The 25,088-nt window shown below is 38.6% G+C and overlaps 1 protein-coding gene and 1 non-coding gene across 9 annotated transcripts in view; both read left to right on the top strand.

Annotated features, from left to right (window-relative positions):
• The window catches only part of KIAA0825 (KIAA0825 ortholog), a 416,740-nt gene that overhangs the window by 100,128 nt on the left and 291,524 nt on the right, over nucleotides 1-25,088 (top strand). The gene's annotated exons all lie outside the window — the stretch shown is intronic.
• On the top strand, nucleotides 16,053-16,124 carry TRNAC-ACA. Its single transcript has one exon. It is a non-coding gene; the product is annotated as a tRNA-Cys (tRNA).

Below are 25,088 nucleotides of genomic sequence, written 5' to 3'. Positions count from 1 at the left end.
TGAATCCCTGAATTCTTGTTTAACATACAGATATTTCCAGTGGACTAGTATAACCTTGAATGTTGTTTAACTAACATATTTTTTTCTCAGGTTCTCAGAAAATGTAATATGTGCCTTCTGGTTACCATACTATTAACCAGTTATTAATAGCAAACATTTTTTTTCATAAACTTTCAAGAAGAAATGTTTAGTAAGTCAAGAGACATTGGTAAGATCCCTTTAAAGATGTACTCTTTCTAACACAAGACTGAAAACTGTAACAGATGTTCCGACACCTCAACATTCTTCGTTGGGAAAATCAACTTGGCAGATAGACGTTACGTTATAACGTGTTCAGCATCGTTATTTGTATGTAGGCATGAAAACCTGTGACCATCAGTGTCACATGTATGAAGTCAAATATCTTCTGCCTCAAAGTAGCTTAACATCTCCATCTCTGTTGATATTTAACTGAGGGGAAATCTGAGTCTTCTACACCTGGGACTTTTAAAATTCTCTGTCTAAATTGGCGTTTTCTGAGTATGGACAGATCTGTCTGCACTGGGATGTATACAGGAGAAACTGCTGTAGCTTTGAGAGTCAGACCAATCCCTCCCTCACATGTGGAAAGGAGAAAATTATCCTTAGCTTTGAGTAAAATATTTAAAAGTTACAATGGATTTCCAATCAGAAAGGCTTTTGCCTCTGTCATTCTTAAAATCAAATATTTGTTCCTTTGTTTAATACATATATTTTCAGTTTGCTTTTAGTTTTATCAGAATATCCATAAGCACTTTGATGGTTGGGCTATTTAAACGGAGATCTGAAAATTACCATGATGTTCACTCGATTGCTTCAGTCTAAAGCAAAAACTATCAATATTTGTTTTTGCGGTTTCTTTTCAACACTGAGTAAAAACAGAAAACCCTTGTCTATCACTTAGGAACGTGTTGCTTACATTATTACTAGTTTAATCTCTTCTGTAATACAGTTGTAGGAAGTACCAAGTTAGCAGATAAAGTGGTAGAGAGAAATAAGAATCTGAAAAGGCCCTTGGAATTATGATGCCAGTGATATATGAAAATCTAAATAATTTGAAGTTTTGATAATTTAAATTTCTATGACATGGTCATGCTGAATTGATTTTAGAATATCTGGCAATGTTTGTCCTCCAAAGTAGAAATTATCTTAAATTTAAAATTCAGTGTTAGCATTCCTATTAGCAAAAAGTACACAGTATTAATCATTGTAGTACTTGTTGGTGTAGACAACCAGGTTTGCGAAATTATCTATCCTGAAAAGAAGAGAAATAGCCTCCAAATTTTATGATGATCATTGTGAGAGAAAGTTATGTTGTGGCATTGTTTTATAGTGTCTTCCTATATCTTTTTTCCAAACTGTACTAAAATTGTTTATCATCATTGTTAATGTTCTTATGGTAGCACAGTAAAATATTAATCCTTCAGCTATTTGAAGAGCATGTTCTTTTAAATGGATATTTTTCTTATAATTTTTGTTAGTTAAGGTTACAAAAGTCATAAAGTTCATGGTTATTGGTATATGGGTCCCTAAAGAGAAGTGGGAAGATGTAGCAATTATAGCCCCTATAAGATTTAATAGCTAAGATCTAATGTGGACTCTGTATGTTAAAATGAGAAAAATCCTTGTTCAACTTTATAGACAAGATATTACTGCACAGATTTTGTTGAGGCTTTATGTTCACTGAATCCCTCTAAAGAGACTTGTATTGTCTTTATAGAGCTTGAGCAGTTGGCTTTAATATCCCATTATTTAGATTAAGCATATGCAAATTTATACAAGCTCTATGTTTATTGATAAGTAATAATCTCATGTTTTGTGTTGTTTCTGTGACATATACACAACAAAATATAAATCCTTTTTATTTCTATGAAAGGCACTCATAGGGATTTGAGTTACAAAAAATGCATACTTTCTTGACATTTATGATTATGTTTAAAAACAGTATTACTAAATACTAAATTTGGTGACGATCACTCAGTTACACACCAATGTGAGTTTGTTTTTTAGTTTTTGTTAAATTTTAATCATGTACCAAGTTTTCTGAGACATGAAAAGGAAACCAGAGATCAGAAGGAGGTTTAAAAACATTAAATACACTGATAAGGTTTGCATCCTTGTGGTTTTTTTTTTCTCCTGCTATCCTGATAGTTCTTTAAGGTTCTGTCATTTTCAATCAACAGAGAGTACATGTGATCAGTATATCTGATAAACTTGTCAATGCCTCTTTAAAACAGGATTCCCCAACCTATTCAATTCAGATCCCCCTGCTTCATTTCAAGTATCATCTTGATAAGACAGAGCTATGTCACAAGCATCTGTGTATAGCCAGCTCAGTCTACAACTAATTTGTGCAGGAAAAAATTAAATCAGGAGGTAAATTATTTCATGATTGCTCATTCCCAACAGAGTTGGGCATCATTCTGAAGAAAATATCAAATAATTGGTTTCAGGCCGTGTCAGACACATGCAATTCCCTTCTCTAATGGCTGTGTGTGGTAGCACCAGGCCTCAGGGGTCAGCAAAGAACTGGAAATAGCTTAGTGCCAGGCACGGCAATAGAGAGTCAGAGCACATAGGAAATGAAGTGGCAATAAGTGCAATCCATAGGGGAAATGTGCTTCACTTGGAGTTTAATATATCGGTTCAGAATCTGGCAGGAAGCCATGCAACAATTGTTTACCTTTTTGTCAGCATCTGCATCTGTTCTGTTTTGCAAACAGCACTTAACTCTCGGTCGGTAAATGCTGGAATCAATAACAACTGTTTAGGGATTTCCTCCCCCCCCCTTTTTTTTTATATTCTATAACAAATGCACACTACAAACAATGTTTGCCTTAGATTAACAAGGAACAGACATTAACAGGGTCAAAGGGATTTGGTTGGGAACATTTTATAGCTTCTTGGGTTTACAGTAATTATATCTGTGTGATTTGAATGTATTTTGTAACCTATCCAAATTAAACTGTTAAAAAAATGCTAGCAAGCAGTAATGAAGATGATTTTTTATAATTATCTTAAGTACTGTGTATAGAAAACTGCTGGCACTGTTTGTAATAATTTAGTTCTGTGCAATATTGTGTATTACAGCTGCTATGCAGAAATATTAAGTTGCCTTTTGCAGTTTTAGGAAATTAGTGATTATATCCAGCAGTACTAATTATTTTAAGCATACAGTTATTAAAAAAAAATTACACACCACAGTGAGACATAAAAAAGATTCGATCTGTGACTAGTGCCTATAAAACTAAATATGTCATTAGTAATTGCAAAAAAAAAAAAAAAGGAAAACACTACTTTTAAGTTCACGGTCTTCAGGGACTGAGTAGATGAATGCTGTCATAAATGCAGGATTGTTATAATAGTTATAGCATCACTTAAAAGTGAATATCACCAAGATCAGAGGAACACATTATTGCTGATGGGTTTATGCCTGCATCTCTCCACTCACTACTTAAAAATTTTACTCCTTAGAATTTCCGTATATGCAATTGCTAAGTTGCCTCGTTTTCATTTTATTTGATTACTTCATATCTGATTTTAACCAAACCTGGTTTGTTTTCTTCTGCTTTTACTTATATAATGAGCATTAAATCTTAGGCTGTCCCATTAATTTTTGTCAAATGGATGATTTCTTTGAACCTTTCACTGGATAACCATAAACCACAAATAAAATTTGGGAATTATTTGGTCAGATCACCTAATCAAAATTTCTATTTTCTTGTCTTTTCAGAATTTTATGTCTAAGGGTTTGGTGTGAATTCTTTAACTTCCTCAACAGTTATTTTGCTATTTCACTTATCTAAATTATTTTGACCAACATTTTTTGCAAGTTTATTGTATTTTTTGTTAAATAATTATAATTAGAAAATTTGAACAGTAATATCTTTTGTACCTTTATCAATCCTGAAAAGTACTTTGGCTTCATTTTCTTCACTGTGTATTATTTGCTTCTTTGACATTCTGTCACTGTGTATGAAATTAATTAATATATGGTAATATGCATACAACTACAAGTTATATGTGATTGCATAATATAAATTCATTTTTATCACCTAGAATGTCGAGAATTTTATTTTCCATTATCCTCAGAATCACAATCCAGATTTTGTAAATGTCCACTTAAAATGTTTATTTGAATGAGATAGAACTTGTTTTTAGGCTCAGAAACTAGAAAAGGGTTGTCTTTTGTAAATGTACATTCTATCCAAAGATAGAGAAAATACCTTTTTAATCCATTCCATTATGAATTTATATAATTCAGTAAAAAAATAAACTAATACTTAATACTGCTGCATGCTCTAATCCATAAATATAAAGAGAAAAAAATCTTGATAGTAAGTTTTATCTCCAGATTAGAGTCTGCTTTTGAAAACCATAGTCAATGTTTAGACATAATTTAGAGGTCAACTATCACCTTTTGGAATTACTTCCTTTACTGAGGGAAAATGATTACATGGCTCCAAATGTCTCTCTAGAAATTTAAAGAATATAAAGATGAGACTTTAGTTTCTATTGTTTGTGCTTTGCATCTTTAACATCTACTTGATAGGTAAAGAATCTGCCTGCAATGTGGGAGACCTGGGTTTGATCCCTGGGTTGGGAAGATCCCCTGGAGAAGGGAAAGGCTACCCACTCCAGTATTCTGTCCTGGAGAATTCCATGGACTGTATAGTCCATGGAGTTGCAAAGAGTCAGACACAACTGAGTGACTTTCACTTTCATTGATAGGTATTAGTTCCCTGATAGCACAGTTGGTAAAAAATCCACCTACAATGCAGGAGACTCCTATTCGATTCCTGGGTTGGTAAGATCTGCTGGTGAAGGGATAGGCTACCCACTCAAGTATTCTTGGGCTTCCCTTGTGACTCAGCTGATAAAGAATCCTCCTGCAATGCTGGAGACCTGGGTTCATTCCATCCCTGGGTTGGGAAGATGCCCTGGAGAAGGGATAGGCTACCCACTCCAGTATTCTGGCCTGGAGAATTCCAGTCCATGGGTCCCAAAGAGTTGGACACAACTGAATGACTTTAACCTTCACTTTTGCTATTTCATGTTAAATATTTTAAATCACATCCTAATCACTTATTATGCAAGTTTAAAACAGTTATGATTGAAATTTTCATACCAAAGGTCAAAAATGTTCAAAGCTTTATTGTTCCTCAATTAATAGGGGTGACTGTCTTGCATTTATGTTAGCATTAAAGTTAACTATCTAGCAGAGCTTGAAAAATTGTAGTGGTTATTATGTTCTGATGGAATCTGTAAGGCACTCATGGGGGGATGGATATTGTCTATGGATCATTAGCTAATTAAACAAAAAATTGATTGTTAAGGTAGCCCTTTGTTGTATTAGGTGAAGGAATCATTATTCCCTAAGCAAAGGGAAAATTAAGTGCTAATTAATAGGTTATGAAGTGTGCAGTGGTAGTTAGAGAGTAAGCAGCGTTTTCCTAGAACAACTTACCTGTCTTCTGACAAACCTGTGCAATGTGGGAGACCTGGCTTTGATCCCTGGGTTGGGAAGATCCCCTGGAGAAGGGAAAGGAAAATGCAGGACAAGAAGCAACAGTTAGAACTGGACATGGAACAATGGACTGGTTCAAAATTGGGAAAGGAGTATGTCGAGTCTGTATGTTGTCACTATGCTTATTTAACTTCTATGCAGAGTACATGTGTGCCAAATCACTTCAGTCATGTCCAGCTCTTTGCATCCCTAGGGACTGTAGCCCACCAGGCTCCTCTGTCCATGGGATTCTCCAGGGACGAATACTGGAGTGGGTTGCCATACCCTCCTCCAAGGAATCTTCCCAACCCAAGGATTGAACTGGCATCTTCTATGTCTCCTGCATTAGCAGGCAGATTCTTTACCACTAACGCCACCTGGGAAGCTCTCTGTGATGAGTACATCATGCAAAATGCTGGGCTGGATAACTCACAAACTGAAATCAAGATTGCCGGGAGAAATATCAACAACCTTAGATACACATATGATACCACTCTAATGGCAGAAAGAGAAGAGGAACTAAAGAGCTTCTTGATGAGGGTGAAAGAGGAGAGTGAAACAGCTGCTTAAAAGTCAACATTCAAAAAACTAAGATCATGGCATCCGGCCCCATCACCTCATGGGAAATAGATGGGGAAACAGTGGAAGCAGTGACAAATTTTCTTTTCTTGGGCTCAAAATCACTGTGGATGGTGACTGCAGCCTTCAAGTTAAAAGATTCTTGCACCTTGGAAGAAAAGCTATGACAAACCTGGATAGCATATTAAAAAGCAGACACATCACTTTGCCAACAAATGTCTGAATAGTTCAGAGCTATGGTCTTTCCAATAATCATGTACAGATGTGAGAGTTGGACCATAAAGAAGGCTGAGCAGTGAAGAATCAATACTTTGAATTGTGGTGTTGGAAAAGACTCTTGAGAGTCCCGTGGTCAGCAAGGAGATCAAACCAGTCAATCCTAGATGAAATCAACCCTGAATATTCACTGGAAGAACTGGTGCAGACGCTAAAGCTCCAATACTTTGGCCTCCTGATGCAAAGAGCTGACTCATTGGAAAGACCCTGATGTTGGGAAAGATTGAGGGCAGGAAGAGAAGGGGGAGACAGAGGATGAGATGTTTGGGTGACATCACTGGCTCAATGGACATGAGATTGAGCAAGCTCCGGGAGGTAGGACAGAGGAGCCTGGAGTGCTGCAGTCCATGGGGTTGCAAGGAGTCGGACATGACTTAGCCACTGAACAACAAGCAAATGGCATCTGGGAACACCAAAGTCAACAAATTGATTGCTGATAACTAGTTGTATTTTTCAAATTTCCCAACGTAATATTAAATATGAATTTACTCAACACCATAGCAAAAATTTCTGTATTGAAATCTTAACATAATGAAATTTGTATATTGTGCTTTTAAATGCTGTGCTTAGAATTTATTCTATACATGATTCTTTACTTACATGTATTATGTTTGTTTCTAATTAGATCTTTAAGAACTTGAAGTCTCTATTCAGTTATAGTTTTATTTCCTTGTTATTTATGTAAGGTAGATTTGTGAAAAAAGAGATATGTGACCTTCTTCATATTAATTTTAACACAGTTTGATGTTTGCTTTCATAGTCATCAAATAAGAATTGCTAAGTTATCTATGTTCACAGTTTGATGCATCTCATCTCTGCTGATGGTGTGGTAGAGCTGATGTATTTTATACTCTTAGCTATTATGGCGTAACTTAGGTTTGATCTTTAACACTGGCTTTTAAGGTATTTTAAGATTGCTCATCTAATATCACTGTGGAGTCATTCAAGCCTCTTTGTGGTGAAAACAAAGGGGCACAGCTGCACCCCCAATTACCATACGTATTTGGAGGCTTCTCCAAGTGAATTCCAAACATGTTAAGTCTCACTTTGGTAACCTGGGGATCTTGGCTCTCCAAACAACTGTAAATGGTTGCTTTCGGATCCACTTGCAAACTCAGAGGATGATTAAGCAGAGGGACTTTCACTCCAGCTTCTTGTCCATTGTCCCTCTACCTCTTTGAGACGAGAACTACATCTTATGGGAAATTCCCATTTACTGCTCACACTTACCTATTTTCTATTACATGTAACCAAAGTTTGGAGAAAGATGACTTTATACATAAATGCCTTATTCACATTAAACTAGTGACTCTGAAGATCCTCTCTTTATATCATTTGTCAAAAGCGGAATGATTCATAAGCTGATCTAATCGAGGCTGTTTCTCCCTTAGAACCGTAGGCGTTTTCCACAGTATGTCCTTACAGTGCCCTGCCACTTTGAACTAACGGTGAGGAAGTCTGGCTCTGAGATGTGTGACTCGTTGGAAGATGCTGAATATTGCAAAAGGCAGAGTGGGTAGTTCTTCATTAGGAAGAAACCCATATTTGCTTCTCAAAAGACAGGGCTTTCCTATGGAACCACTGGGAGAAATGAGAGGTTCTTAATCTGGTCTTCTCCAAAGACAATCAAAAAAGGGAAGAGGGATGCTTAAGGCATGGGCAAGAGCTTAGAAGAGGGGATGATGTTGCCACAAAAATGGAGAAGCAGTGGGAGTGCTGTGGAAGACATAGAAGAGAGGTGAGAGACTCCTATTACCGCCTTGGAGTAGGGAGGGCGTCTGAGCCCTCCTTCCTAAGACAGGGGGTCTCATGAGGGGCCTTCCCAGTTAGAAGGGAAGCTGAGTTCTACTTTGCTGAGAGGGGAGGTGAGACCGGAGAGAAGGTGATTCTGCATCCAAAGCGAAGACCAGGAGCATCTCTGGCTTAAATTTACTTTGTGGGAGTGGGAAGAAAGAGAAAAACTGAGATTCTGAAAATATATTAAAGTACTTTTACTTTTTTTTTTTAATTATTTTTTTATTGAAAGATAATTGCTTTACAGAATTTTGCTGTTTTCTATCAAACCTCAACATGAATCAGCCATAGGCATTTTTGTTGTTGTTCAGCCTTTACTATGCCTTTTGGAGAAGGCAATGGCAACCCACTCCAGTACTCTTGCCTGGAAAACCCCATGGACGGAGGAGCCTGATAGGCTACAGTCCATGGGGTCGCAGAGAGTTGGACACGACTGAGTGACTTCACTTTCCTTTCCTTTAGTGTGCCTTTAATTATTTCATAAACATTTGAATCTGAAACTTTTTCTGGGACCTATTTGAAGATTTTGTGATACCAAATATTTAAAATATGAAATGAGAATGTTTTATTAGGTAACTTTTCCAAGTAATTTCATTATAAAAATTAAAACATCAAATAGATATACGGAGAGAGTCGAAGATCTCACATTTCCTTCCCCCAATTCCCAATCCCCCAGATCACCACTGTTATTCATACTTTGTTGCATATTGCAGGATTTTTCATTTGCATGTATCAGAATTAATATACAGATTTGTATTTTTTTAATGAGATCAGGCTACTGTTCTGCATTGTGCCTTTTCCAGTTAATATTTCATGATCTCCTCCCATACTGATGCCATCTGTTCTGACGTTCTTTTCAGTAGGGCCATGATATTCCATTATAGGTGTAGCCTAATTCGTGTGCATGTGGCTAAATGTAATCTTACCATAGTGTTGACTCACTGGATTTAGAAAACAGTTTTTTCCCCAAAGCAATACCTGGCCACCGTTACATGTATTTGTGTGTGCACATATTTGAAGCATATAAAATAAAAAGCGTTTGGCCTTTTTCACCCTCTCTACCCTCAATCCTGCCGTCCTAAAGTGATTCCCTGTTGGTAGCTTGGCGTGTACCCTTCTGTACTTACACACGTGCCTGTACTGTGTATGTACATTCTGCAATTTTTTTTTTTACTATGTCATTGATCTCTTTTATTTCAGTATATACAAAGTGCATCTTTTTACAAGCTGTGAACTATTGTCTGATTATATGAATTACTTAATTAACTAGCTCCTATTGACAGATGTTAGCATTTCTCCCAGTTTCTTTTCTTTGTATGCTTGAGTGTATATCTTTGAAAGCTTTGTTCCCAGAAGAGTTATTCCTGGGCCAAAGAGCAAGCTAATTTAAATTTTAATATGTCAATTCAAGTTGCCCTCCAAAATCAATAATACTCGGTTTTAGCTACCCAGATTCATACGTGTGAATACCTAGATTGATGCATGCGTTCATTTAGACATCAGTTCATTAGTTATGATTTTGAGTGTGTGTGTTAAAATTCCTGTGCTTGCCTGCCTCCTTCTGGAGTATCAAGGCTATTGCTGTCTTATTGGCCATCCTCTCACAGCTGCTGCTGCTGCTGCCAAAAAAAAAAAAACAAAAAAACCCGCCTGGGGGTGAGGGAGGGGCCCTTCCTGCTGGATGCCTTGTTGCTATCTGGAGCTATGGAGCCTCGCTCGCTTTGCACTCTAGTTTTGCCACATGGCCGCTTTCTGGCCTCGGATAGGTAATCTTTTGTGAGTCATAGTCTGTAAGATAGAGTTGATAGTGATAAAACCTACTTCATAATATCTAACTATTAATATAGATATTGTACATAGTGTCTGAGACAAACTTAAGTGGTTTGTTATTGTCATCGTTTGAAACATACATAGAATTAATCTGACATAGAGACTTGCCATCCTCTGTTAATACAGCGTTCCTAAACACCATTATATGACAAAAGGCTGCATGTTTGTTATTTTGAAATCAATTTCTCATTGAAGACTTCATCTTATCTTTAAAATGCTTCCTATAATGATGTCTGAAAGTGTGATACTTTTTTCAATCTAAAATGGTAAGGAAATAAGACTAAATTAAAATAATAGACATATGTGGATATCTCCTTTGTTTATCATCTTGTCTCTGACCATCTCTATGTATGAAGGACTGCCTGATTGGATTTAGCTCCAGCCCTGATCCCCCCCCAGAGCTTCATATTCGTAGAGCTTAGCCTCTGCTCAGCTGGTCTCTGGGATGTTGCACAGGCACTCCACACCCAGCATGGGCAAATCACACCTCCTCACCATTCCCCTGATCCCAGTCCTCTCCCGAAATCCAAGTTAGGGCCTCGAAGGATCACTCAGGTGCCAACTATGGCTCATTCCCCCCTCCCTCTCCCTCCTCCCACCTCCCGGCCATCAAAAGAATTACCGAGTTGCTGTATTTTGCCTGACCGCCTGAATACTTCCAAGTCTATCTCTTCCTCTGCATTTCTGTCATCAAGGGGCAGTTTAGATCTTCATCATCTCTCATTCGGACTGTTAAAATAGCTTTGTTTCCCTTTGTGATTGGATTCCTCCCTCTTGTTTTCCTGTAAAACATCTGCCCAGCCCTCGCCCCGCCCTTGTCTAAAGCTCCTCAGTGGCTCCTCATCACTGTTGGGAGCAAACCTCCAGCTACTTCGTGGTAGAAAGCAAGGCTTCCTTGCCTCCTGCAGCCTCAGCCCCTGCCTCTCCTCCCCTCATGTTTTTCTCTCTCCGCTCACACCGAGGTGACAGAAAACCCCTGCTCTTGCCCTGGTGTCTCCCACCTCCTACCCTCTTCCTCCCCGTCTTTGCCTAATTCCCATTGATCTTTTATGACAGCTCATGTGTCGTTTCTTCCAGGAAGCTTTCTCTGGGCCAGGGCCCCTCATCCACGCTCCCACAGCATCTCCATATGCCTTTCTCAAAGCTCTTAGCATATTCTATTAAAATATCTAATTAGGGGTCTGTCTCCCCATATGGACCCTGAGCACCTCAAGGGCAAGCATTATTTATTTTCCCCAGCACCCAATCCATTGCCTGATGCACAACAGGCGTTCCATGAATTTTTTTTTTAACTGGGATCATTTTCTTGAAATAAATCAGTATCTGGAGGTATATTGTAGTAACCAACTAATCAGCTTATTAATCTAGCCCCTGCTATTTAACAAGTATTGTGCTAAGATTAATGGGAATTCCAAAAGCATAAGACCCTTACTTCTCATCTAGATAGGGTAATAAAATATGAATACATGAAAAGCTGCTTGGGAGTTATGCACACAAGCAGTTGCAAAGTTCTGGGAAAGCAATTCCAGCTGGTAGGGGTTCCTTTTGACTTCTGTCCAGAATGAACAGGATGAAATGGAAGTGTGTTGGTTGCAGAATAGGCAGGATCTGGAGAGGCAGGCAGAGATGAGCAACGGTGTTCACTTTCCGGTGCTTGCTTATAACAGGAAATGCGTAGAGAATGGAGGGTTTATCTGGAAGACACAGCGGAAAGAAAACCCAAACCTTGTTTCTCAGTCCTTCCAGACTCTCCCATCTCATCTCTCAGCCCAGAGAGTTCCTACAAGATGCCTTATTCTAGAGCTCAGTCCTACTCTCTGCTACCCACCCCCACCCTCAACTCAACTCTGAAACAATGTTTCTTTTGAGAAAAGCTACCTTTCTCCCAGTAGTTTTTTTTTAGAAGTTTGAAATCAATTTAAAGCCTAAATTCTATTAGGTTGGTGCAAAAGTAATTGCAGTTTTACATTGTTGAACTTTGCTGTTTGATTTTGGAATACATTCTTAAATAAATGTGGTTATGTTATACATCATTTTAATGTGCATTTCTAACTTTTTTTTGTTAATGACTTATTACTTGCTGTTTATTTTATATTTATTTTAGACTACAGAAATGATGTTAGACAAAAAGCAAATTCAAGTGATTTTCTTGTGCAAAGAAAGAAAGTGAAAGTGAAGTCTCTTAGTTGTTTCCGGCTCTACAGGGACTGTAGCCTACCAGGCTCCTCCATCCATGGGATTTTCCAGGCAAGAGTGCTGGAGTGGGGTGCCATTTCCTTCTCCAAAATCAATGGAGACAACTTGCAATGTCAACAATACATTTGGCCCAGCAACTGCTAACAAACGTACTGTGCAGTGGTGGTTCAAGAAGTTTTGCAAAGGAGACGAGAGCCTTGAAGATGAGGATAGTAGCCAGCATTGGAAATTGACAACAACCAACAGAGAGCAATCATCGAAGCTGATCCTCTTATAACTACGAGAGGTTGCTGAAGAACTCAACATCGACCATTCTAGCGTCATCTGACATTTGAAGCAAATTGGAAAGGCGAAAAGGCTTGATAAGTGGGAGCCTCATGAGCTGACCGAAAATCAAAAAAAAAATTGTCGTTTTGAAGTGTTGTCATCTTTTATTCTACACAACAACCTATGAACCATGGCTCGATTGGATTGTGATATGTGACAAAAAAAGGATTTTATATGATGACCAGCTCTGTGGTTGGACTGAGAAGCTCCAAGCACTTCCCAAAGCCAAACTTGCAGCAAAGGTCCCAGTCACTGTTTGGTGGTCTGATGCCGGTCTGATATACTACAGCTTTCTGAATCCCAGAGAAACCATTACATCTGCGAAGTATGCTCAGCAAATCGATGAGATGCACCCAAAACTGCAAACCAGCATTGGTCAACAACAATACGGACCCAATTCTTCTCACAACAATGCCCAACCACACATTGCACAGCCAATGTTTCCAAAGTTGAATGAATTGGGTCACATACAAAGTTTTGCCTCATCTGCCGTGTTCACCTGACCTTTCGCCAACTGATTACTTCTTCAAATATCTCAACAACTTTTTGCAGGATGTTCCACAACCAGCAGGAGGCAGAAAATGCTTTCAAAGAATTTGTTGAAATCTGAGGCACAATTTTTACACTGCAGGAGTAAACTTATTTCTCACTGGCAAAATTGTACTGACTGTAATGGTTCCTATTTTGATTAATAAAGAGGTGTTTAGGCTTAGTTATACTGATTTAAAATTTGCAGTCTGAAACCACAACTACTTTTGTACCAACCCAATATTTTTTCCTTCAAGTGCCTTTGAAACCGACAGAACACATCTCTGTACTCAGTAGAACACAGGTTCTTCTGTCTTGGTGAAGAAAGAATTCCACAAGAGGCAGAGTGATAGGTAAGGAAAAGAGTTGATTAGTATAGCATGCTTGTGAGAGAGATACAAGCTGGTGGGCAAGGGAGTGGCTCACGAAGAACTTAGTAGGTTATAGTTTTATAATCAAAGGTTAAGTGGGCAGGGGAAAAATCACCTTTTTCCTCCTTCTTGAGTAAACATCATGATTCCATCATCAGTTCCTCCTCCCCATTGAGTGGGGGAGTTTTCTTGTCCTTATCTGGTCAAACTGGGACTGTCACTGCATGATGGAAATGAGCAAAAAAGGCAGTGACGTATACTAAAATACGGTAGATCATCTTAGGTTTCAGTGTATCGTCACCTTCCCCTATAGTTTTGCTTTTCGTGTGCACAGAGAAGCATGTGCTAGGAATTATTAACTTACTGATCTTACTGAGCAGGATGGGGGTCTCAGTCCACCATTGTTTTATTGTTTTGGGGGCATGTCATGCTTGCATGGTTTTATTGCTAAGCAAACCTGCTTGGTTTTGTGGTTAAGTTAACCTGCTTTCTTGAGTGATCTTTAACAAATGGGCGTCTCCCATACTTTCTCCTTTACTTCTGATCCCTTAATGGAATTAACTATTTAATCACCTACCTTGTTGCTATACTCTGTCCCTATTACCTTCAAATACAGGAGATGAAAACGACTAACCCACAAAACATGAGAGGAAGAAAGCTTACCATGGATTAAATGAATCACCAAGTAATTTGTGTAAAACTTTGAGTATATGAAAAATTCAGAGAGGGGAGATTTTAGTTTAGAAAGAGCAAGTTAGAAACATTATTTGTACTTGAGTTTGGCCTCGAAGGATATGTAGACCTTATGCAGGCAGAAATTAAGGGAAAGAACTTCCCTTGAAGTTCAGATCGCAGCAGCGGTAGAGGTTTACTGTGGCTTGTTGGAGACCCTGCAGATACCTGTGATTCGCACTAGGAACTTGTCTGTGAAGTTACTGGTGAAGGCATTAGCCAGGACTCTGATCCTGCAGGTGTTATTTCTTCCACTCCTCATCTCTGCTTCTTATGCAGAAAGGGGAGAGGTACTGATTAAAGGAGAATGTGGTAACTCACACAACAGAAGAAAGAGCTAAACAATTAAACCTCTGAAAGGACAGAAATTGGAGGATTTCTGGAGGCCTGAGTAAATGGAACTTAGCTTTCAAGCTGCCTTGGTTTCTCCCCATGTGATGACTTCATTCTCAGACCAGTTTCCCCACTCTACAGAATACATGACCCCTGGTAGCTTCTTGCTTACACCTAGAAACTCCCCTGGTCCTTCTGTTCAAAATATCTCAGAGAAGGCCTCTGAATAGCCAAGGGACCAGCTTGGAGGGAATAAGGTGCTGGGCAGACAAAAAAAATGAAGATACCCAATAAATGGATGACTAGAGGGCCATTTTCTTTCAGCTTATACGTATGAATTTTGGTGAAAATTTATCCTGAAGCAAAGCCTTCTACATTGAAAACAGGATGGCTAGGTGGGAGTACAAAAAAAATAAAAAAGGAAGCTACAGAGCAAGTGTTCTCAGAGTGTGGTTTCTAAATCAGCAGCATCACCTGGAGCGTGTGAAAAATAGAAATTCTTGGGCTCCACCCTAGACTCACTGAATCAGAAGCTTTGGGGGCCGTTTACCAACCTGTGTGTTAACAACTGTCCAGGTAATTCTGTTGCCTGCTAAAGATTGATCCTGACATAACAAGCCCATTTAAAAAGTGACTTATGAGCTTTGTGACCTTGAGCAATTTATTTAACATCTTCATACTTTCGAGGTAGGTGCTAATGTTAGTGCTTCCCTCACAGAGTTTAGAGGATTAGCAAAAGTGTATAGAAGAATGCTTATAACAGTATCTGGCACAAAATAAACATTATTTAATTTTTTCTATTGTCATTGTTAGAACCTGATGTTTGAAAGAAAGATACATTATAAAAGGTGATTTCCAGTTCTGGGAAAAGTACGCATTGTCTCTTACTGATGGATCAAATTGTCTATATTATTCTTACATTGATCTTACAGAGTCAAGCTGTTCAGAGGAATTACCTCCTGACTCCCATAGTATTGTTTTTCTCCTGACTCCCATACTTTGTTTTTCAGTTGAAAATTAGTGTTATTGCTGTTTTTCTTAAAGAATACTTTCACATTGTCCTTCACTGATAAATGATTTACCTTTACTGAGCCTCTTTCCTGATTATAGTTTCTGTGATGATTAGAAATAACATATGTAAGGCTTTTAACCATATATTATGTGTTCAGTGAATTTCTTGTTGTTGTTTAGTCACTAAGTCATGTCCCATTCTTTTTTGAGTCCATGGACTATAGCCCACCAGCCTCCTCTGTCCAGTCAAGAATACTGGAGTGAGTTGCCATTCCCTTTTCCAGGGTGATTTTCCCAACTCAGGGATCAAACCAGGCCTCTTGGCAGGCAGATTCTTTTACCACTGAGCCACCTGGGAAGCCCTCAGTAATATATACATATATGTGTATATATATGTACCTATATATGTATATTACTGAGTATATATATTCTTTTTCATCTTCTTTTCCATTATAAGCTATTACAGGGTATCAAATATAGTTCCTTGTGCTATATAGTAGGTCCTTGTTGTTTATGTATTTTATATATAGTACTGTGTATCTGTTAGGACTTCCCTGGTGGCTCAGATGGTAAAGCGTCTGCCTACAATGCAGGAGACCCAGGTTCGATCCCTGGGTTGGGATTATGTCCCTGTCTTTCCTTTCAGTAACCATAAGCTTGTCTTCTGCATCTCTGAGTCTGTTTCTGTTTTGTAAATAAGTTCCCTTGTCTCATTTTTTTAGATTCCACATATAAGTGATATCATGTGATATTTGTCTCTGATTTACTTAGTATGATAAGCTCTATGGCATTGTATCACTCTTTTTTGTGATTGAGTAATATTCCATTATATAAATGTACCACATCTTCTTTATCCATTTGTTTGTCAGATATTTAGATTGCTTCCATGTCTTGGATATTGTAAATAGTGCTGCTACGAACATTGGAATGCATGTATTTTTTTTTCAAATTAGCATTTTTGTCTTTTCCGAATATATGCCCCAGAAGTGGGATTGCTGGCTCATATGGTAACTCAGTTTTGTTTTTTAGGGAACGTCCATACTGTTCTATGTAGTAGCTGTATATCAATTTGCATTCCCACCAACAGTGTTGGGGAGTTCCCTTTTCTCTGCATCCTCTCCAGCATTTATTATTTGTAGACTTTTTGATGTCTTAATCTTCCTTTCTATATGTCACAGCTCAGGCACCAATAGTACTGGACCCAATGCAATGCAAGTTGAGTTCTAAAATATTGTGTTTGTTAGAGTGAAAATGTTGGTCGTTCAGTAGAGTCCAACTCTTTGCAACCCCATATACTGTAGCCTGCCAGGCTTCTCTGTCCATGGAATTCTCCAGGCAAGAATACTGGAGTGGGTAGTCATTCCCTTCTCCAGGGGATCTTCCCGACGCAGGGATCGAACCCCGATCTCCCTCATTGCAGGCAGATTCTTTACCATCTGAGCCACCAGGGAAGCATTTTTTATTATAATATAAAAATCAAAGATATCTAGTATTTATATATGCAAAGAAAAACCAAGTTCAGTTTAATTTTTCATGTAGTTTTTACTTGTTTTTTCCCATCATAAATATTTTCCTGAAATAAACTATAACAGAGCAACAGAGCCCAGCATTGGCCATTTATATCAAAATAGGTTGACAGTCAACTGATAATGTCTTCAATTAATTTTTTTATCCATAGGATTTTCTCAACTCTGAGGGTCTTTTTTTTTTTTTTCCCAATATATATTGAACCTAATGCCTTTTTTCCTACCTGAACTTAAATTGTTGAAGAGAGATGAATTTGTTCTGAAGAGACAGGAGTGGCCGAGGAGCTGATGGTGACTGGTGTGAAGCCTAGCCCTGGCTGGTCACCCCTAGCCTGCTTTTTGCCTCTCATGTCTCACTACCCGTGGTAAACGTCACATGGTTGCCTCTTGCATTATAGGCACAAGGCAAATCTTTGTTGAGTTAGCAAGTGAAACCCACTTAAAGATTTTTTTTTTTTTTTTTGTCGCTCGTAGGGCTTTGGAGGGAAGATAATATAAAAGATGATATCTTCCCAAGGGGCCCCAAAGTCATAAAGTTTGAAGGAAATATGACTTTGCCTTTAAGGCTGGATTACTATTCCTTAGGTGAGGAAGGCAGCTAAAAAGATAAAATAACTATAGAATTTGCTCAGTGAGGAGCTATCACACCTGGTAAATGGCTTCCCTAAGTCCAAGCCCTCCCCTCCTCTCTGTTAGAATAATGAGCTCGTGAATACCGCTTGCCAGGTGGGTACAAGCTACTCCTATTATCACCACAGCTATCTCTCTTCATATTCATTTTAACATATCTTCACAAGCATTATAATTTGCCTACCTGATAAAAAAGTGTTAAGAGAATCTTACTCTTTATTTTTTTAGTGTAAAAGAGGAAAAATGTTCAGTCCCTTTTGAAAGGTTATGATTCAATTAGAATTATATTAGGAAGCATATACTCAGCAGGTATCTTAAATCCATCTTTTTGATGATGGTATTATTTTTATTCCAGGGCTAAATTTTTAGAATTCATTTTTTAACATGTTATATCACAAACTGATAATGTAATATCTCTATCATGGCATATCTTTTAAAAAATGAAATGCCAATTCTCAGATACAACCTTAGACTATAGTAAAAATGAATTGTTAACTTCAGGATTTTTCTATGGGTTAATTTTTGGTCATGATAATAGAACGTAACACCTATGATCAGAGATATAATTAACTCTAACAAAATTTGAGACTGAGAAAAGGATATTAAGAAGATATTTCATTAATAATGTCCCATTAGCATACAGTACTTAAAATTTAAACCCTATTTCATTACGCTATAGATGTCTTTTTATTAAGATATTCTTTAAGAGGGTCAGCATATCTGTGTATTTATAACTGGGAGTTAAACCAGCATAAAGCAAAAGTCAGCTTAGGAAATACTCAGAGATTTGTCCTGGGTACATTTCTCAATTTTGGCTGAATTCAAATGTAAGCCATTCTTTGATTAGCATCTTCAAATAACAGTGGCTACATCAGGAGTCAGATACTCTCTCTCATGTTCTCAGTCAGGTAAACAAAATAACAAAGAGAGAAAAATAGGAGAGGGACAGGAGTATTATACCTACTCTTGGCAAATGGATGAGAAGTCTGATCCCTTGTTGTAACACTGACAGCTATTGCCAGAGAAGATGGAATGGAGTGTGGGAGAATTTGGTTATCATTTAGCAGTTCATTTAGGTAGCACCCAGTGGAGCCAGTGTTGGCCCCAAAGCCATAAAAGGGTAATAATAGAAGCAGATTCTTTTTAGTTTCTCACTGACCCAGAAGAATAGCTTCAAGATGACTTTATCTCCACCCGTTTCAGCCAGTGGTGTGTGAAGCAAGAAGATATTTTCTGTGTGCACCCCGCCAAAGAGAATAGCAAATCTCCAAGTCACGTGGGGGCTGAGGGTGGGTTGTGAGCATTTATTCTGTCCATAGGTCTGCTTGTCTTAGACTATGATTACCAATCCTGTCAATGGATGCAAAATTAAGCATAACAACTCTCTTGGCCTAAAACAGAGAAAGAAGATACAGAGAATGCAGATACGGTCTGCACTGCTAGCGTGATACTAGCGATTCAGTCTTTTCTAATTGAGTGACTTGGTCATCATGTCCCTCTATCAAAGCAGTGGCCACTTAGTACTAATCTATGTGTTTATCTAAGTTCATGAGCAGCAAGAGGATTAGTTATTATTCCTCAGTTTATTTTCTCACCATACCTAGGGCCTATGTCTTAGTGGGCAGAGTTGTCTCTCTAAATGTTTTTTAGACCTTTTATCATATGGAAACAGTGATGAGATTATGAAGTAGAAACTGAAGTTAACCCTTTCTTCTTGCAAGGGGAAGTAGAAATTTCTAAAGGATATTATACATATGTAATACAAGTCTCCTCAGTGGGAGGAAGATCTTGAGACCTGCTCATCTGACTTCTCCTCAAGTCAGGTGAACCAAGGCAGAGGGTCTTAAGCAGGTTATCAAGGAGAATCTAAGGCTTCAGTGGATCTGGGAAACTCTTAGAATTGCATGCAAGCCATTGTTTCTGTAAACATAGGTGCATAGCTTTTGAGGTTCTAAAAAAGATGATGACCACACACATGGAAACAAAACCAATGTTTTGAAGGGTTGACACAGCTAAGCAGCAGTGGAAGGTGTTAGAGTGGATCTAAGATCCAAGATCTTAGAGTGAACCATTAAACTTTATAAATGTTCAAGTTTAGAGATGGAGCCTATTAAATAATAGTGATATTTAAAGTAGTTTACAGGTCTTTGATATAATGCTTATGGTTCTTTCTCCTGAAGATATTAAAATTAAAATTGACATATTTTATTAAATACGACTGTTAAAATTGACATACGACGGTTAGCGTTAAGTTCATTTACTATTAGTATTTTACTAAAGTTTTTTTATGGCCAGGGAAAAAAGCCAAATAAAATATGTTAAGAGCATTTGGTATTGCCTCTGACACTTAACCAGTGTTTCTCATTTTGAAGTCATTCATCACTGTAGGCACTATGATGAATAGTGGGAATGCAATATAAGGGGGAAAAATCTCTGCCTTTCAGATTAAAGTTTGAGGAGACAACGCCCAAACTAATAATTATAAATGATATAGCAAGTGTTGAAATAAAGGTATGTGCAGTGAAATAGGGAGGATCACAGAAAATAGGCAACTCAGCTGACCTAGAACCTGAGGCCCGGTTTCTCAGAGGACGTGGTAATACTATCACACATTTATACAGTCCTTACTAGCTCTCTGGAACTGCTCTTGTATTTACTCAGTTAAACCTTATACACTAGTGCAGCATAAAGATATTAAGTAACTTAGCAAAAGTTAGTGGGGAGCAGGGTCAGGATATGAATCCAGGACCTCAGGCTCACAATTCCATACGTTAACTACTCTACCGTGCTGCCTCTTAGGCTTCTTGTAGCGGTGCTAGAAGTAGCAACATGCCACGTAATAAAACGTGGGGGAGGACTTCCCTGGCGGTCCAGTGGTTAAGACTTTGCCTTCCGATGCAGGGGGTGTGGGTTTGACCACTGGTTGGGAAACTAACCCATGCCACTCTGCTAAAAAAAAACCAAAACATAAGATGAAAACAATAATGAATTCAATAAAGACTTTAAAAATCGTCCACATCCAAAAAAAAGAAAATGGGGGAAGAAAGAAAAGTGGGGAAAGAGCTAAAGAGAGGGGGAGCCCAACCTCCAGCTTCCAAGACTTTGAACATTTCCGGAATTCAGGTTCAGTTAGCTTTTTGAGGCTTAGCTTTTCCCACAGTTTTATCTTCATCTTCTCACCGTGTAGAAGAGGGGTCCTGAAGTTTATGTGCGGGGTATCTCAATGTCCACATATCCAAATGTCCACGTATCCCTTGGGTCTGGTTGCACTTTAACTCAACTTCAAAATTATTCACTTGCTCCTGTTAGTCCTCCATTTATTCAGTTTATTTTAAAGTTTTACCCTATCTGTTTTGGGTGGTGCATATAGAAACTTCGTCAAAAGAGATGAGATATTGAACTCAATTTTGAAAAGTAAGGTGGAAATATTCTTTGTCTCTGCCTCAAGTGTCTTCCTAGCCATAGAGATGTGGGAAATACATAAAGTTATGAAAATAATGCCGTGGAAAAGGCGAGAGGGAACAGCTTCGATTTCTTCCTGGTGAGTGTGACAAAAAGCCACGCCTGCAGGTTCTCCATGATTTCGTCCAGTAACCAGGCTCCCATAGCAAAGAAGGGACATAGGGTTTGCATCCTGTTTCTTCCCTGCTGTGTGGCTCCTTGGGACAGGTGCTCAGAGAGGCACAGGGCTCCTTCTGGCCGCTGGAACCCTAGCGTGGTCTCTACAGCCCCGCCCGCTCTCAGGAAGTGACTTGGGTACTGGGAAGGTACTGCTTGTTATTTGTTCCTAAGCAGTCTCTGCTGACTCCTTATTGCAATATTGTTAAAAAGTTCTCTTCACTGGTACAAATATCTTCCATTTGGATTATGTCATGAATTTCATCCGGCAAAATGAGACTTTCAATAGCTTTTGTGTGTCGCCTCTTTTTTTTTTTTTTTTTAACATCGCTTGTCTGGTGGAACCAAGAATACTTCCTCGCTGAAAATGGATCCATTTACAGTCAATAATAGGGTGGCTAGTGTTAGTTTTTCTTGGGAAAACGAAAATGTGCACCTTTTATCCTATTATACTGATCCACCAGCTTCAGATTATCTGATTTTGCTAGCTTCTCATTTTCTCCTGTATCTTAATGCTATCATTAACAAGAATTCTGTTGCTAATGGTTTTGGAAAATAATATGTGTACTTTCAGCTGCAACCCACATTTTTATGGTCTGTCTGATTTAGCTGGACTTTGATATTTATTCCAAAAGCTGCTTTGTTGCAGATCAAATGTGAGGAGCTTTAATGTCCTAGATTTATTTTCAGTGTCCTTATTTTTGCTACAAGATAATGGAGTTAATATTTTAACTATTAGTTACTGGGTGAAAAACACTTCTAAGTATATAATTTATAGTATATATCCTCTGAGTGATATATCTGTATGTGTGTGAGTGTGTGTGTGTGTGTGTGTGTGAAGTGAAGTGAAATGAAGTTGCTCAGTTGTGTCCGACTCTTTGCAACTCCATGGACTGTAGCCTACCAGGCTCCTCTGTCTATGGGGTTTTCCAGGCAAGAATACTGGAGTGGGTTGCCATTTCCTTCTCCAAGAGATCTTCCCGACTCAGGGATTGAACCCGGGTCTCCTGCATTATAGGCACCAGGGAAGTCCGTGTGTGTGTGTGTGTGTGTGTGTGTGTAAGGGGTTTCCCTGTGTGTGTGTGTGTGTGTGTGTGTGTGTGTGTGTGTGTGTGTGTGTGTAAGGGGTTTCCCTGGTGGCTCAGCGGTAAAGAATCTGCCTGCAATGCAGGAGACCTGGGTTCGATCCCTGGGTCAGGAAGATCCCCTGGAGGGATTGAACCCGGGTCTCCTGCATTATAGGCACCAGGGAAGTCCGTGTGTGTGTGTGTGTGTGTGTGTGTGTATAAGGGGTTTCCCTGGTGGCTCAGCGGTAAAGAATCTGCCTGCAATGCAGGAGACCTGGGTTCGATCCCTGGGTCAGGCATTATAGGCACCAGGGAAGTCCGTGTGTGTGTGTGTGTGTGTGTGTGTGTGTGTGTGTGTGTGTGTGTGTGTGTGTGTGTGTGTGTGTGTGTGTGTGTGTGTGTGTGTGTGTGTGTGTGTGTGTGTGTGTGTAAGGGGTTTCCCTGGTGGCTCAGCGGTAAAGAATCTGCCTGCAATGCAGGAGACCTGGGTTCGATCCCTGGGTCAGGAAGATCCCCTGGAGGAGGGCAAGGCAACCCACTCCAATATTCTTGCCTAGAGAATCCCATGGACAGAAGAGCCTGGCATGCTGCAGTCTTTGGGGTCGTACAGAACACAATTGAATCGACTAAGCAGCCACAGCATGTGTATATAAATATACAGAGACAGAAGAGAGAGATTTTCTATTTTTTAAGACAACAGATCTATGAATATCTGTGAATTTTTTAATGATAGAGTATTTTCTAAAGTATAGTTTTACTTGTTAAACACAGAAAAATGTGCCTTAGTCTGTTGTATCACTATGCTTTATAAAGTTTCCACTTCATCATTGTTTTTATATCCTTTGCACACATTTTCTATTTTAGAAATAATTTTCAAATCTATTTTGTCAAAATACTGACAAGAATGTATATATAATACTGTAATTATTTGTCTCCTTATTGAATTACATATTTATTGTTTTGATGGGATTAAGTATGAAATCTTTTTGTTTTATACTTTTCTTCATTAGCTATTTCTAGGAATTGCATACATTTTTTTTTAACTAGTATTTTTGAGTGTCTACTTTGTGCTGGATTCTTCAGATACTATAGTGAACAAACTGGACATAGTCTCTGAACTCAAGGAAATCATTTTACATTTCTCATGAGTGTGCCTAAAGAACTCTAATTATTCTTTAGGTATTTTTCGAGGACAGGTTCTTCTTTTGCCCAGGGAAAATGTATAGATAAATTCATTTATCTTAGCAATTCCCAACAGACATTCCCTATTTCTTCCAGAAATGAAAAAAAAAATCATAAATAAACTTTGTGACCATGGAAAATGTGGAATTTCCTTTTAAAGTCATTGATGTTTTATATATGTAAATATAGGTTTTATATATATATATATATATATATATATAATAGCACCTTTTTAGTTGACTTGCTAAGACCAAAATCCAATGCCTGCTGCTGCTGCTGCTGCCACTAAGTCGCTTCAGTCGTGTCCGACTCTGTGCGACCCCCTAGACGGCAGCCCACCAGGCTCCCCCCGTCCCTGGGATTCTCCAGGCAAGATCGCTGGAGGGTGTTCTAATGCCTAGAGAGTGCTTTTCAACCCCTAAGGTTTCTAATTAGATTCCTCAGGTAGTAGTCTCAAACTTTCCTGTGCAGAAAACTCAGCTGGGGCATTTGCTTAAAAGAGATCTGGAGATGACCTAGGAATTTGCACTTTTAATAAAACACAAGGTCGTGGACCACTGTGTCTTATGACAGCATGGATAGACTTCAGGTGGTCCTGTTTAGCCCTGAAGCTATGACTACATGATTTTTTTTTTTCAATAAGAGAGTCTAGGAGAATTTTGAAGACTTTCATTAGTTTCTCAGAAAAGCCTGAAAAATAACAAGATGCTATATGGCATCATCGACTCAATGGACGTGAGTTTGAGCCAACTCTGGGAGACAGTCCTTCCCTGAAGGACAGGGAAGCCTAGCATGCTGTAGTCCATGGGGTTGCAAAGACTCAGACACCACTGAGCGACTAAACAGCGACAGCAATTGGGAGCAAGAGTTTACAAGTGGGAAAAGCAGCAACAAGAACCCACAATGAAAGGCCTAAAAGGTGGGGAGACTCTACAAAGCAGCTGTAGGTACTCAAGTGGGATTGTAATCCAGACCCCAGGACAATGTCCCCTCAGCCGCTGTTTGAGAAAATCTTAGAAGTTGACTGACATGTTGGTGAACTGGTGTTCATTGGTCAAAAAATCTTGAGGAACATTAAATCTTTAATATTTTTAATTTATTATAGAACTGCAAAGACTTTAGTATACTAATTTGCACTGTGAGTAACTTTTATTTTATTTTCTTTGTCCATGCTGTGTGGCTTGTGAAATCTTAGTTCCCCTAGATCAGGGATTACTAAACCCAAGCCCCTAGCAGTTAGAGAGCAGAGTCCTAACCACTGTCCTACCAGGGAATTCCTTGTGAATCCCTTTAGAGAATATTTAGTATATAGTAATTCCCGAATCTATCTGATCATAGAACCCTTTTCCAATGGTTATGTCTTTTGAGAAATGCCTTTAACAGAGGGAAAGACACTAGTCTCTGAGTGCAGCACAGAAATAAGTAACTCTCTTCAAAACCTTGTCATGAAGAAAAGTTTAAAATGTGTCCTTAATATTCTAAATAATAGATAGAATTTTATATTTTAGAAAAAAAATATTAAAATATATAGAGAGGCGGGAAAGGCCCTCAGCTATATAGTTAT

The sequence above is a fragment of the Cervus elaphus genome, chromosome 9 (genome assembly GCF_910594005.1).
Source record: "Cervus elaphus chromosome 9, mCerEla1.1, whole genome shotgun sequence".
Classification (NCBI taxonomy): domain Eukaryota; kingdom Metazoa; phylum Chordata; class Mammalia; order Artiodactyla; family Cervidae; genus Cervus; species Cervus elaphus.
Note: the sequence above shows the minus strand (reverse complement) of the source record. Positions and strands in the feature narration are given on the sequence as shown.